Genomic DNA, 13,460 nt, shown 5'->3' with positions numbered 1-13,460 from the left:
TTTTGCAGGTCTGGACGCGAGACAAGTTGCAGTCCTGAGTCAGAAGGTCTTTGTAGTGTAGTATGGATCATTAGTATGGCTCCAAGACCTGGCTCCAGCAATTGTAAAGCCAAGTTTACAGACACACAAGTGCAGGCTTGGAAACATCGAGTCCACAAGCCCAGGTCCCACAGACCTAAGCTTAGTGTGCAGTGTAGACATAACTGCAACACTACCAAAAAAAAATCCCTGCAGCAGTGAGTCTGAGCCTATGTCAACTGACTCAAGCTCCCAGGGCTTGTGTTAGGGAGCTAAAAATAGCAGTGTAGACATTCTTGCTCAGGCTGGAGCCTGGGCTCTGAAACCCAGTTGGGGGGAGGGTCTTGGCCAGAGTAGGAACACCTATATTGTTGTCTTTAGCCCTGTGGTGCAAGCCCGAGTCAGCTGACCTGGGCTCTGAGATTCTGCTGTGGGGGTTTTTTGCAGTGTGGACACACCCTTAGAGTCCACATGAGTTTACAAGGCTGCACGTTTGGAGTAATTTTGGAAGGATGCTAGCATCACTATAGAACTTTCTGCCATATGGTCTGTAGGAATAATCACAGGGTGGAGAGTCAGAAGGCAGTGAGTTCTAATCCTTCCTCTGCTATTCCCTCCCTATGTGGCCTTGGGCAAGTCACTGCACTTTCTGTTTGTTTGTTTTATCTTAGTGCCTGAGAGCCCTAGTCATTGACCAGGCCCTCATTGTGCTAGGCACTGTACAAACACAGAACAAATGGTCCATTTCCCCACCTGTAAAATGGTGATAATTAATACTTACTCACCTACCTCCATAAAATGCTAAGTGTTATAATTCCTGCCAGTGCTTTAATCGTGAATGGTAATAAGTATGAGAGACCAGATGCAGGATAATTTCCTAACTGAAGTTCATGCATCTCATGGAGGTGCTGCTTCTGTCCTTGTTCTTTAAGCACTGAGAGTGGCTTCTGCCATTCTGTTTGGGTCAGAGTGGGAACCGAAGCACACAGATATCTCCTAGCAGATGACTCCTAGATGGTTGATCATGGATCATTGAATCTCCTCTGACATACACCAGCAGCTCTAGAGGTCCTGACAGGGCTAGAATAAACACGATCATCTGACCATAGACATGCAAACAAATGTGGGATAAATGAAGAGATTGTGCACAATAAATACAATCAGTTTTTTCAAATGCTTCATAAATTGTTTTCTGTGGAAGATGAGCACGCGCTGTCTCTCTCTTACTCCTCTGTTGTTTTTTTTTCCCTGCAGTCTGTGCTTGGTCCTGGGTATGGACTGCTGTATTTCTTTTAATCTTGATACATGAGAAATTAGACTTGGAGAGGGAAGAGGGCTGCATGGCACACGGGGAGTAAGACAGCAAGCTCTCGGGCACAATTTCAAAGCTGGCATAAGGCACCAGTGAACTGAGTTTGAGAGGAACTCAGAATAGTCTCCAAGGGTCTCTTCTCCATAGCACAAAACTACCCAGCAACATAATTGTCAGTCTTTGCTTAAGGGGGAGGCCTGCGGCTGGAATAAGGGAAGCAGATCATGAGTGAGATACCCCAGCAGGTCTGGTCACGTAGGGGCTTGCGCAGAGCTAGGCAGTGTTGCGCCTGGCTTTCCCCATTGCTCTGTGTTGATGGAGGGTGGGCAGCTAGATGCTGCAAGAGGACTCGTCATACACATGGTGAGAGTGGTTGAGGAGGGCTGTTTTTTCCTGTTGTGAAAATAGGGGATGATCCGGTTCCATTATATCCAAGCCACTCAAGTCTGGAGGTTTGTTTGGGATTGTCCCAGTCTCTAAAAGAGAAATTCTCCTGACCCAATAAGAGCTCACACCTCTGAGTCCCAGCTTTGAGAGCCTGGCCCTAAATTAGCTGAACTTTCAGCTGTCCCGCGGGCAGGCGTTAGGGGCAGCTGAGTATCTCCCGCGAGAAGGGCATGAATTGGGGGGCGTGGTGCTGCTGGGAGGTGGATGACAGACACTAGAGCCAGGAATCACGCAGCTGCTATCCAGGTTTCTTCCCAGAGCTCTGGCAATTCACCTTGCTCCCTTCCTCTGGCACCTCTGCCCCTTTACTTATGGGCCTCTCCTCAACATTCAGTGTCAGGTGCACGAATAGTCTCTGGAATACCAATGCACCCCAGAACCCCACTGCACAGTAACCTGGCACAAATACTGAATGGTATTGCGGTAATACCTAGAATGCTTGTTGTGCAAGGCGCTGTACAGACAGTGAAGATCTGTTTATTGTTCCTCCTCTCCAACCTCTCTTGTCACCGAAGGCTGACTCTGAACTCCTGGTGCATGATGGTGATCGTAGTCAATTTATTAGACTATCTGCCACACCTGGATCCTCCCACATGCATGAGTTTGGCATTCCAAATGGAAATGAATCCATCCGCTGTTTAGCTGTATTTCCCTGACACCCTGCCTCTCAAAAAACCAAGAGCAATAACTCTTGTGCTGCTGTTTTCTTCTGTGTTTGGTCCTGGATATTGACTGCTGTATTTCTCTTAATCTTGATGCATGAGAAATTAGACTTGAAGACTTTTCTTCTGTGTTTCCTGTACCTAGGCTAGTGTTCCTTCATATATATCTGAGAGTCCGCTGTGACTGGCTTTATAAAAAGAGTCCGGTTATAGATTTTATTCTAAAAAATACTAGATATAAATCAATGAAAAGACAATGGCCCCTTTTTATTTCTGCCTTTAAGGCCTGATCCCGCACGCACTTCACTCAGCATGGTCCTTATTCTCAGGAGTAGGCCACTTGCCTCCCTTTGTCCTTCTCACAGTATCAAACACTACTCCCAGCTGTAAGTATTTGCAGGATTGGATCCTCTGATTTGTTGTCATTTTAATTGGGCCAGATTCTGACTGGCGTTACCATCCGGTGTATATTCCCGGAGTCGCTCCCCTGAAGCCAACTGCCTCTGAGGTCCTGGCTAATACCTGGCATTGTGGCAGGCCGTGTGTACTGCACTGAGCATCTCAGCTGTGTTTTCCCTTCCCCCTCCTCCTCCTCCTCCATCCTCCCCCTTTTTTTGGCTTATGCTGCCTGTGTGTGTTGTTGTCGTTTTGGCCCCATGCCAATCCCTGGCGGGCTGCCAGCCTTGTGGGTACAGTATGTACAGTGAACATTGAGCCAAGTTTGTCATCATACAAGATTAATTTTTTTTCTAATCTGTCTGGGGTTGGATGAAATCCGAGGGTGGGGGGAGGCAGAAGGAGCTGTTTGAACGCTCGAAAACAGCCGCATTAAATTCCAGCACTGTTATTTATTAAAACACGAGACCTTTGCACCTCTTCTTTTCCTTTCTTCTCCCCCCCCCCCCATGCAATGAGGTTGTGTTGGATCCACAACATGAGGTCATGTTTTCAGTGACTAGCATGCTAAAATTAAATCTCCTAAATCCAGTTTTCATTGTCCAAATGGACAATTTTGTTGAATTAGAAGTTTGCCCTGTAGGAGACCCTTATGATTTGGGGTCCCCCACACCTCAAAAGGCCATAGATGATGGCAGTAGTAAATGTTCCATTTAATTGAAGTTTTTCCATTTCAGTCGGAATGTGTTCAACTAATCAAATGTTTGAGGGATACCTGATGATAAAGAGAAGTTTAATTAATGAACAATAAACTAACAGATTAACTAACGAGATTGTTCTGGCCTGTCCCGGTTCTGTGACTCCTCTCAAGGTCGTATTGTACTGTAATGCGGGGGTAGGGGGCGGCGCTTGGGGAGGGATGAGCACTAAATCGGTGCTTATTTTATAACGTACAGTTCAATTCATGTCATCTTTCACCTGACCTGCTGTCAGTTCCGGTGATGTGCTGGGGAAAATCTTTTTTGGGGGTTTCCAGTCATAGGGAAAGGAGAAATGCTCTCATGCAGCTCTGGGAGATCAGTTAGAAAGTTTTTCCTCTCTTTCTCCCACTTTTAGGTTTCTCTGGGAAGCTGAGAGACTGTAGGGCCGGATCTGCAGCTGGTATAAATAGACAGCGCTCCAGTATCTGGCCCTCGCTCTGGTGCTAAGTTCAATATCTACCCATTTTATATAGCAGGAAAAAGAGCAAGAGGGGTGAATCTGCACCGTTGCCACCTCTTCCAGTGTTTTTGTCAGTCTCACAATATTTGGTGGTCTTTCTTGAAGCTCCAGCTGCTGAAATTAGATTGCTTGACAAGCTCGGCTTTGTTTATTTTTAAGTTTTCTAGCCCTCAGAGTTGTGGAGAAAAGCTGGAAACTGTGATCATTAAATATTCCAATGCCAGAAGGCAAACAGAACCCAACTGTTGTTGTTTGTTTTTTTTAATCTCATGATTTTTAAGCAAATCACACGATTTTTGAACATTTGGAGTTGGCAGTTGTGCACGTGTTTGACCCATGTCGTCACTTTTATATAAGGAGAAGAAAACACTTGAATTAGAGACGAAGGCTGCTGTGTCTAATTCCATCTCCCTAAAATGTCCTTCCAGATCATTACCCCCTTCTCTTTTTTTTTTCAGTCCAAATATCCATTTTCTTTAGTCTTTTGATGCAGTCTTTGAGGTCTGGTCATACATCCCATTTTCCTGCTTTTATGAATATGCTCATGGAATGCCTTCCTAAAAATAAACTTTAACGAGTGCTGGAGCTCAGTTATGAGGTGTATGGGCTCAGTGCATGAAATACTGGGGGGAATTCTAAGCCCTGTGCTAGGCAGCTAAGTCTAAAGGATCCCTTCTGGCCTTAGAATTTGATGTTATGAATGCTCTCACTGAACTGGTCTATAAAGCCATTGTCCTCGCCATATCAAAACCCACCTCTGCTGTGACACCTGCTACTAATGACCAAGAACAGGTGCAGGGGATGGTTTGATACTGTTCTGTTTTTTAATGATAGTTAAACTAAATCCCCATCCATGAACTAAATCCCCATCCATCCTCCCTTTGCATATGGTTTTCCATTGACCTGAGAGCTCTTTGGAACTTGGCTCATAGATTCCTATATGAGTGGATAGGCCATAGTACTTACTACTGGTGTATTGCAGAATGTGGATCATAGGCACATAGAGCTAAAATGCTTACCTGTATGGGGGTTGTTGTGACACTGTGAAAAGCAGAGAGGGAGAGAGTGGGGACATGGTCTGGAGAAGTGCGACCCTCCATTTAGGAGTATGTTTCTCTTGGAATAGTGTGTGCATAAGTATTGCATGTATGTATAGCATAATTATAATCGTTACAAAACTGCAAGGCAAACCCTATTGTTAATACTGTGTTCAGGGTGTTCTGGCAACGTTAACTTGGCAGTATTACACATGCAGTATATTTTAAGCTAAAATACGGTATAAACGTAGTTTATTTAGGTTTACATTTAATGAGGGACAAAATAGTTAAGAGCCTTAAATGTGTTCCATAGGGTTGAGTTAAGGTTGCTCTCTTAATTAGAGGTGGGTCTTAAGAAACGTTAAAGTTTAAATCTTTTTCCTCCCAGGAAAAGAAAAGAGGGCGGGAGGCGGGAAAAGAAAAATCTCAAGCTATTTGGAACATACAGTTTACATGCTCCATTGACTTAATGAGCAGAGTTTGAGTTCTCTGAACCAACAAATGCTAGCTACACATATATGCATCTCTTTTTAAGTGAATGTGTATAGCCTTGATCCAAAACACCTCTGCATGTTCAGGTTGCAGTTAGCAAGTCTCCAGCATTGGGCTTCATTGTAGACTTAAGTTTTTTCTTCAAACCACACCAAGGCCTAGTTGTTACGGAGGAAGATGGCCAGGGCAAATTCCATGCTTCCAGCTTCAGCTATTGGTGCTTGTAACTTTTGTTTATGAGAGAATGGTTCCCCGCCCCCAGTCCAAAATGGAGATGAGGAGAGTGCAAACGGAGCCCCCATTTCCTTCCCCCGCAAACAAAATACTTCTCCTCCATGTAAAGACCAGTCCTGGATTTAGTGAGCTCAGAAGGGGAATGTTTCAAAAAGTTACCAATGTATTAAAATGAGAGATTGCCTCAGGAGGCACCCATTGTAAAGAGTGTGTTGTGTGTGTGAGAGAGAAAACTACACACTTTCTAATCCACTGATCCATCATGCAATCCCAAACAGGCAACGCCAAGGAACACTGCTTGCAAAGGTGTGATTCCTTGCTTTAATTATTGTTTTGAACGCTCAGGTGTTCATTCAAGATTTTGTAACCCTGCACTGGCAAATTCTCAATCTTAAAATAATGCCCTAAGCATGACCGTGTTGTTTGTTGACTTAATTCCATTGTGCTGCTTAGCAGGTCAGTGACTGTGACGTGGCCCAGGGCAGCGGAGAGTCGCATTTCCGGCCAGACTGCTGCTAATGACACAGTTGTGGCAAGGAGACAAAGGTGGCCAGTCTGGGGTTATGTGCCTAGAAATGACTCCTAAGCTGCAGCCAGCGTTCACCTCTGAGCAGGCCTCAGGCTGCCTGTTGATTTCAGTGAAGGAGAGGCAAGTCTGCCCACAGCCTGGCCCTACTGAACTAAATCCCGTTTGTGGCACGTAGTGTCCCAGCCAGAATTAAAATTCCATGGCATCTCGTCTTTAAGGAGCACAGGAATTCTGCCCGTGGGGGGCAGTGGTAGTAATTTTTATCTTGCACCCTGTTTTAAGGGCAGCCAAGATCTGAGCCCAGCTTTTTAGCCACTAAGAAAAGTTGACCTGGCTACAGTGTGGGGAAGGGTTGAATTGGGATTAGGGACATGCAGGGGGAGGATGAGGGGAAGCCAGTCCCTGGAAGTGTGTGCGCACATGGTGTGGCGGTGAGATGAGATTTTGGGATCTTCTTCTCCCAGGTTGCTATTGCTCTAGCACTAGCAGGATTCTGACACCCGAAGAGATAAGCTGCCTCGTCCGTCCGTCCGTCCGATGTATAATCTGCATGACAGGAAGGCGAGGTGATGCAGGCGTTCTGACTTCAGCTGTTGATGTGACAAGAGTATAGGAGACTCCTGACGCTGAAATCTGGGGCCTGGCATCAAGGAGCAGAAAGGCTGCGACAAAAGCAGTGGCAAAATGCGTGGAGCAAAGATGCCCAAGGTTCACTAGCCACCTCCTTTCGCTGGCTGTGTTGTGCAATCACCAACCCCGTGCCCTCCCCCGCTCTGCTGGTGTGGCCCACGATCGCTCATCGTGTGTCCTAGTGGGCTGCTTTTATCCAGCCAAGATCTAAAGCTGTGGTTAATTCATTTGCTACCAGTCTCTAATAAATGTAAACTTTTCTTCCTCTTCGTGTTCTGCGCTTATCTCCTTATTAAGCGGTGAGCTACAGAAGATGTTTTCTCGTGAAGTATCTGAGATGTTCATCTTGGAATTAAGCTGCCTCCCTCTCTGGTGCCTTTTAAAAATGTTGTTGTTTGCTGAAGTCGGTGTGTGCATCAATGCAAAGTTAAGAAAAAAGGGAAGCGCTGAGATTCTTTGGCGATTGTTCACCCTCCCTCTTCCCCTTTCCCCCTCCCTTTTTGCATTTTGGCTGGCATCCCAAATTTATTCCCAGAGTGATGTCATCGGCTTGCCGGCAGGTCTGGATGTTCTGCCAGCATTCCAGAGAGTTTATGATCATTCGCAGATGTGCATCCAAGAACACACTGTACCCAAAGCAGAAATTAATGCAGGCTTGACTGCTGTCCAACCCTCATACACAGGAGAGAGGAAAAAAAGAAAACAAACTGTTTAATGCTGTTTATAAATTATACACTGGCTAATGAAATATACATTTCTTTTCCCCCAGCCCCTCCCTGCCTTCCTTTTCTGCCTCAAGAGTCTAAGATGAGACTGGAAGAATATGGTTTGCTTTTTAGCTCCTGTTTTGGCTGGAGTCCTAGCCCTGCTGCTGATCCAGAGCCAGGGTATTTTCCCCCTTTACCTGCTGAAATACGTTTATTTTGCAGCCATCACTACTCCTCCCCCTCTTTTGGATGCTTTTTGTTATTCAAGGTGTTCTGCTAAGCATTATGCATCGAGTGTAATGCCAGGACCCATTACACCATTGTGTGCTCTGTAGCAAATAAATCTTATGCACATCTGTCTACATTAATACTGCTAAATATATGTGATCATCCTACTGTAACCCATTTTCTCTCTGGTTTCTCATCATGCATGCGAGATGGGAAAGTTCTGAAAGTTCACTGTAGGCTGCGGTATTAGAAAACATTCCCTCCCTCCTGAAAAGGAGAACATAAACATGCTCAGGACTCTGCATCCAGATTTGGGGTGACATTGCTGATCAAACCGTCCTCCCCCTCTCCCCAAGATGCGTTCTTTAAATTCCTCCCCATGTTGTGTGCAATCCATTTACATGGCTTTTGTGTTTTTTAATACTGCTAATGTTTATCATTTGCCCAACAGGCTTGACACATTTTGTTTCCTGTAGAGTATCACAGCTTTAAAGCCCCCTTGTTGCTAAGTAGCAGCCTCCCTGTACTGTAATGGGCTGATTTTGTATTCTGTTCAGCACTGTATCTTATTTTTGTATGCAAGACAAAGTGTTTTGATGGAGGACGATTGCAGAAGTGTCTGGAGGCTGTTTGGAGTTTTATGGGCTGTACAGTACACTGTGTGCTTTCTGAACAGAACACAGGCTGTTGAATTTTGGATTGGATTTGTCATTTTTTCCCCTCTGAGAGGAGGCTGTCAGATAGAACATTACTTGAAGGGTGGAGAGAAAAGTGGAAATTGTGTAATAACCTCTATTTTTCGCTAAACCGAAATTATTTTTTTAGTCCCAAAATAGTCCACAAATTCATAAGCTGCTGTGGGGGGAGGAACAGGCTAATGAAGTTGATAATATGACATGGTTGGTGCTTAGTCAAATGCCTTTCCGTCTCTTGTATTCCTTTTCTCTGAATTCTTAGCTTTCCCCTTCATGTGGGGTTTACTTCTTTTTAAATGGCTGGTGGGCTGGCGGGAGCACTTTTTTTAGAGGCGGGACACCAAAGGGCCAAAATGCTCCAGACTTTACAAAAGCCCTTAACTTTTTTTCCCTTGCTGTCCGACCGTGACGGATAGGTAAGTTGGGAGGCAGAAGCCATGTTGTGGGTGACACCCAGACATGCTAAACTCCAGGACTACATCTCTAAAATGGCATTCAGGGCAGAACACAAGCCAACCAAAACCCAGGAACTTGGGAGCAGACAATTCCTCACTCAGTGCTGACCTTTGCCCTGCTTGCAAGTAGGTGACTCAGAGTCTGCTGCAACATGGCACAGAAATGCTTCAGTACCTAGGCACGAGGGCAAAGTTGGATGGACAGAATTAGCAGCCTGACCTCTGTGCCTTTCTCAGTTTCAGTTGCACCCTGGATGAGGGCATGACTCTGGCATCAAACCTACACAGCCCATCTCTGAAAGCTGAATCCTTTATGGGACCTGAATGTTTTAAGGAACAAGCCCAAACAATTAGGTGCTTTTCTTCCCTCTTTCTCCATTCCAATTTGACTTATTTGACCTATTAGAATGTAATTTGGAACGATGGTAGTTCTTCCTTTGACCTAGCCCTTGTGATGCTTCTCTGTTGGCATGGTTTGCGCAAAGGGGTCACCTCTTTAAAAGCTCCACTTACACGTTGCATGAAAAACAAAACCCATTTTCCTGTTTTGGGAAGAACTCCCTTCAATCGGGTGAAGTTTGTGGATGAATGTCTTGTAACAATTCTTCTAAAATCAGCAAGTGTAAAAAGCTGCTGAAATTGTTCAGGTCTATTTGGACGCATTGGGTATGTGAGACTTGCTGCCATTTACTGACTAGGTGTTGTAAGCTATTTGGAAAAAGATTTTTAGCCATGTGTCCCCCCAAAAGAGCCATCCCTCCACCACCCAGCCATAAATTTTCAGCTTTGTGGGGGGAAATGGCAGCACCGTAAAACTCAGAAATTCCCAAAGGAGTGTTTCTTCAGGGAACCCCAGCTCTAGTCCACAACACCCAAAGCATTATTAAGAGAATATAAGTGATCCTGCTCTCATGGTGGTGTAAATCAGGAGTTATTACTTCATCCGTGCAGAGATCAGAATCAAGTCAACATGTTACATCTCAGTAGCATGGAAGGGGATGGGAGCCAATGACACAATTTTCACTGGGTGTTTTTATCTATCTATCTTTCTCAATTTGTAACCCTGTACTGGAAGCTGAGAATGTAGAAACCATTCAGACCATCTTGAGAGAGTCCCTCTTGGGGAATGCCAAAGTTTCTGATTCTGAGCATTTGTCCCTTATACAACTACAAAGCCTGGGTAGTGGATCTCTACCCATAGTCCTAGACCACATTGGGCTTTCAAAGGCATTCCTGGTTGTCTGTGGATTGAAATATCTTGTAAAATCAATTGATGGATGGGAACTGGGGAGGTGGATAAGTGCAAAGAGTTTTCTCTTGCAAAGGGGCCTTCGCTTCATGTCGGGGAGTTTGCTTGGCCTTTGGCGAAGGGAGTTGGTCCATGCCAAGACGTTATGAAATGAACTGTGGAATAAAAATGTCAGTCCACCCCTAAATTTGAGATGCTGTGAGAAATTTAGGTTGTGCACTGTGCCATTGCTGCGGTAATGTGGGAGCACTGGCAATGTCCAGGAAACATGCTCTGGTCACACCGTCAACCTCACATCATGTGAAGGTGGTTATCCAGACGCCCTTTATGTGAACCATTCAAGAGGCTTGAACAATTGTCTAAACATCTATAACAACTTGCTACAGATCTAATTGTGCGGAACCAAAAGCACCACCACTGTACAAGACTATTTGTGGGGCGGCTTGGAATCTATGTGTTGCAGAAAGAGGGCTGTGTAGGTTTGGAGTAGAGGGTGGGCTGGGTGTAAGTCAGAAGCCACAGGGTTTTTTAATCTACATGGCCAACGTGTCCTTATGGATGCGGTGATCTCCCATTGAACCTGGATGCTATTTTTCTTCCCTGATGATCTTTTCCCACCTTCTGAGAGCAAATAAGAACATTCAGGCTGATCTGAAATGCATGCACTAGTCAGCCAGATTGTCCCAAAGATAACAGTAGATGTTTATAAACCTGCTTTAAGCAGCATAAACCACTATGATTATGCAGGAAACGGTATTCAACAAGCTCAACTTGGGTTGGGTGGGGGCTGCTTTTATATCCCAGGCAATTGTACAATGAGGGTTACATGGAAGCCAAAAATTCTTCCTTTGCTCTAATAGCACAGCACAGACCATTACCTTCCAGATTTAAAAACGAAATGAGCTCATCATATCTAGTGACTTACCCTGACATTCATGCTCAATTTAGAAGTCTGTCTTTACCTTTTAAAACCTATGCTTTTTATTTTTCTTAAATTCACTGATTACTTTTTTTAATACTAACCCCCATTTCCTCCTCCCCCCCCCCAAAAAAACCCAACCTTTTGCATTTTCCGATCACAGAAACTATTCTTGGTTTCCTTCTTTTGGCCCTTGGATGTATTTTTGATATAAAATACAAGACATTTTTATAACTGTCTCTTCCACTTTGGGTAAAATAGAGGAAAAGGGAAAAAAATAATAATAATAAAAAAACCCCACAGCGGCTTTATGTGGGCAAAAGAAGAAAACAAGAGAATGGGGTAGAGAACAGGCTAAATTTAAAATTGTAATTGGCTGACTTCCACAGGCTTGCGGGTGTTTTAATGACTCATAATAACTTCATTTAAAACCAGCTGAGCAGAAAATAGATTGGAGAGGAGCCTCAGGCCATTATGGATTTGTGTTTTTTGTTTTTTTTGGTTTTTTTTTGACAAGCTCTGTTTTCGGCAGCCAGGAAGGGTCCTCATAGAGGGCTTGGCTGTTTTCTCTCTCCTAGAGTTGGTGGTCTGCCCAAGAGAGATTGTATAGAAACCAGTTTTTTTTAACTGATTAAAAATAGATGCCTTGAGGTATTATTTTAGCATCAGTGTTGGTTTTTTTTCTTTGTACTTTTGATGTGGTAAATGGAACATAAATACAATTGTTTTTGAAATTACTGAATTAATTAGGTAGTAAAGTGACAACAATGCATAAATTTACTTTGCAATTTAAAAAAAAATCCATATTTCCGTTCCACATTCTTGTTATGTACAGCATTTCAAAAAATGTGAGGTTATATATTAATCTCTTGTGTTTTAGAAGGGGGTGGGAATATATTTATTATACGTGAAACGCTCACTGGTGAGTTGTGGAAATACAGCTGGAAGGGAATCCTGTATTCACTTAGTCATTCTGATCCCTTTCAGCCTCCTTGCACTAGACACAATGCCAGAGGAGTAAGTGTTATCCCCTCCTTTTATTTTAAAGTAAATGGGCGAAATGTTTTGAAGGAATGCACTCTCCAAACGCTTGCTCAAACTTGGGTACATAATATGCCACGCTTTGGGATTAAAATGAAACACCTACGCGACAATCAAGTTTAGTGTTGAAAACAGTGGGTTGAGGGTTTTTTGGGCCTTCAGGGCACGATGAAAGGAAGTGGGTCTAACAGCTGTCATTTCCCAGACAGCCCAGCCAAGACTGAAGCTTTCCCCTGTCAGAGAGAAGAGGTTCCCCATTCTGCTTACAGATGGTCATTGGTGGCTGTTACTTAAAAAACCACAGGAGCCTATTTCTATAGCTGAGTAGGGTTTTTAGCTATCCTCCTTCTATTGACTTTTAATGGGAGTCAGAAAACTTAGAAAACACCTTATGCAATTCATTGAAAATTCACCCCAGGTCTGTGAAGAGAACCAGTGAAGAATGATGGCATAATGTTTTTGCCAAGTCTTCGAGGCGGGCTTGTAACCAGCAAATGTGGTTTCGGTAATATCCAAATAAAGAAAGCTCTGGTGTAAAGCCTACTTTGGAATCTATCACAAGCATACTGGATGCAATGCATTGAGAGAGAACAGAAGTCCTGGAATTCTGGACTGCTTTGGTGATCTTGTTAGAGAGACCTTAACGTGGTTGGGAGCTTTGTTTATTTTTTCCCTGTTTCTAGGCAGTAGTAAAGCACTTAGTGGCTGCATGCAAGCCCTGAGTTGGATGTTGTCCCACCTGATCCTGGTGAAGAGGATGAGGATGGTACCTGAATACAGTTGACTGGAAAACTGCAAAGGTCTTAAATGAATACCATGAGCAAGACTTCATACAATCCTGTTGAAAAATCTCTCTTCACCAGGCTGAGTTTTTTGATGAATTAGAGGGGCTTCTTCTGGGCTCTGCGATGAGCTGTGGGGCTGGGCTGAATTAAAGTAACACCAGGAAGGTGAGAAATCTGGAGAGAATTCCATTCCTTTAACCCAAGGAAAGTCCTTGTCAGATTCTTCTGTGGCTTACACCCTTCATGCACCTGCAAGTGATCTCACCGCGAGAGCCCTGTAAGTCAGGGTGGAATATGCCCTGTAATTGTCAGAGCATCAAGGAATCCTCTTGCAGACAGATTCCTGTAGACAGGAAGACCTCTGGTAGCCCTTTGACACAAAGACGCTGCTCCTGCCACTACT

At 44.2% G+C, this 13,460-nt stretch overlaps 1 protein-coding gene across 4 annotated transcripts in view; it reads left to right on the top strand.

The window, feature by feature from the left end:
- The window catches only part of ZBTB16 (zinc finger and BTB domain containing 16), a 178,364-nt gene that overhangs the window by 83,957 nt on the left and 80,947 nt on the right, over nt 1–13,460 (top strand). The gene's annotated exons all lie outside the window — the stretch shown is intronic.

This window comes from Caretta caretta, chromosome 22 (assembly GCF_965140235.1).
Source record: "Caretta caretta isolate rCarCar2 chromosome 22, rCarCar1.hap1, whole genome shotgun sequence".
Lineage (NCBI taxonomy): Eukaryota > Metazoa > Chordata > Testudines > Cheloniidae > Caretta > Caretta caretta.
This window is presented reverse-complemented; position numbering and strand designations above follow the sequence as displayed.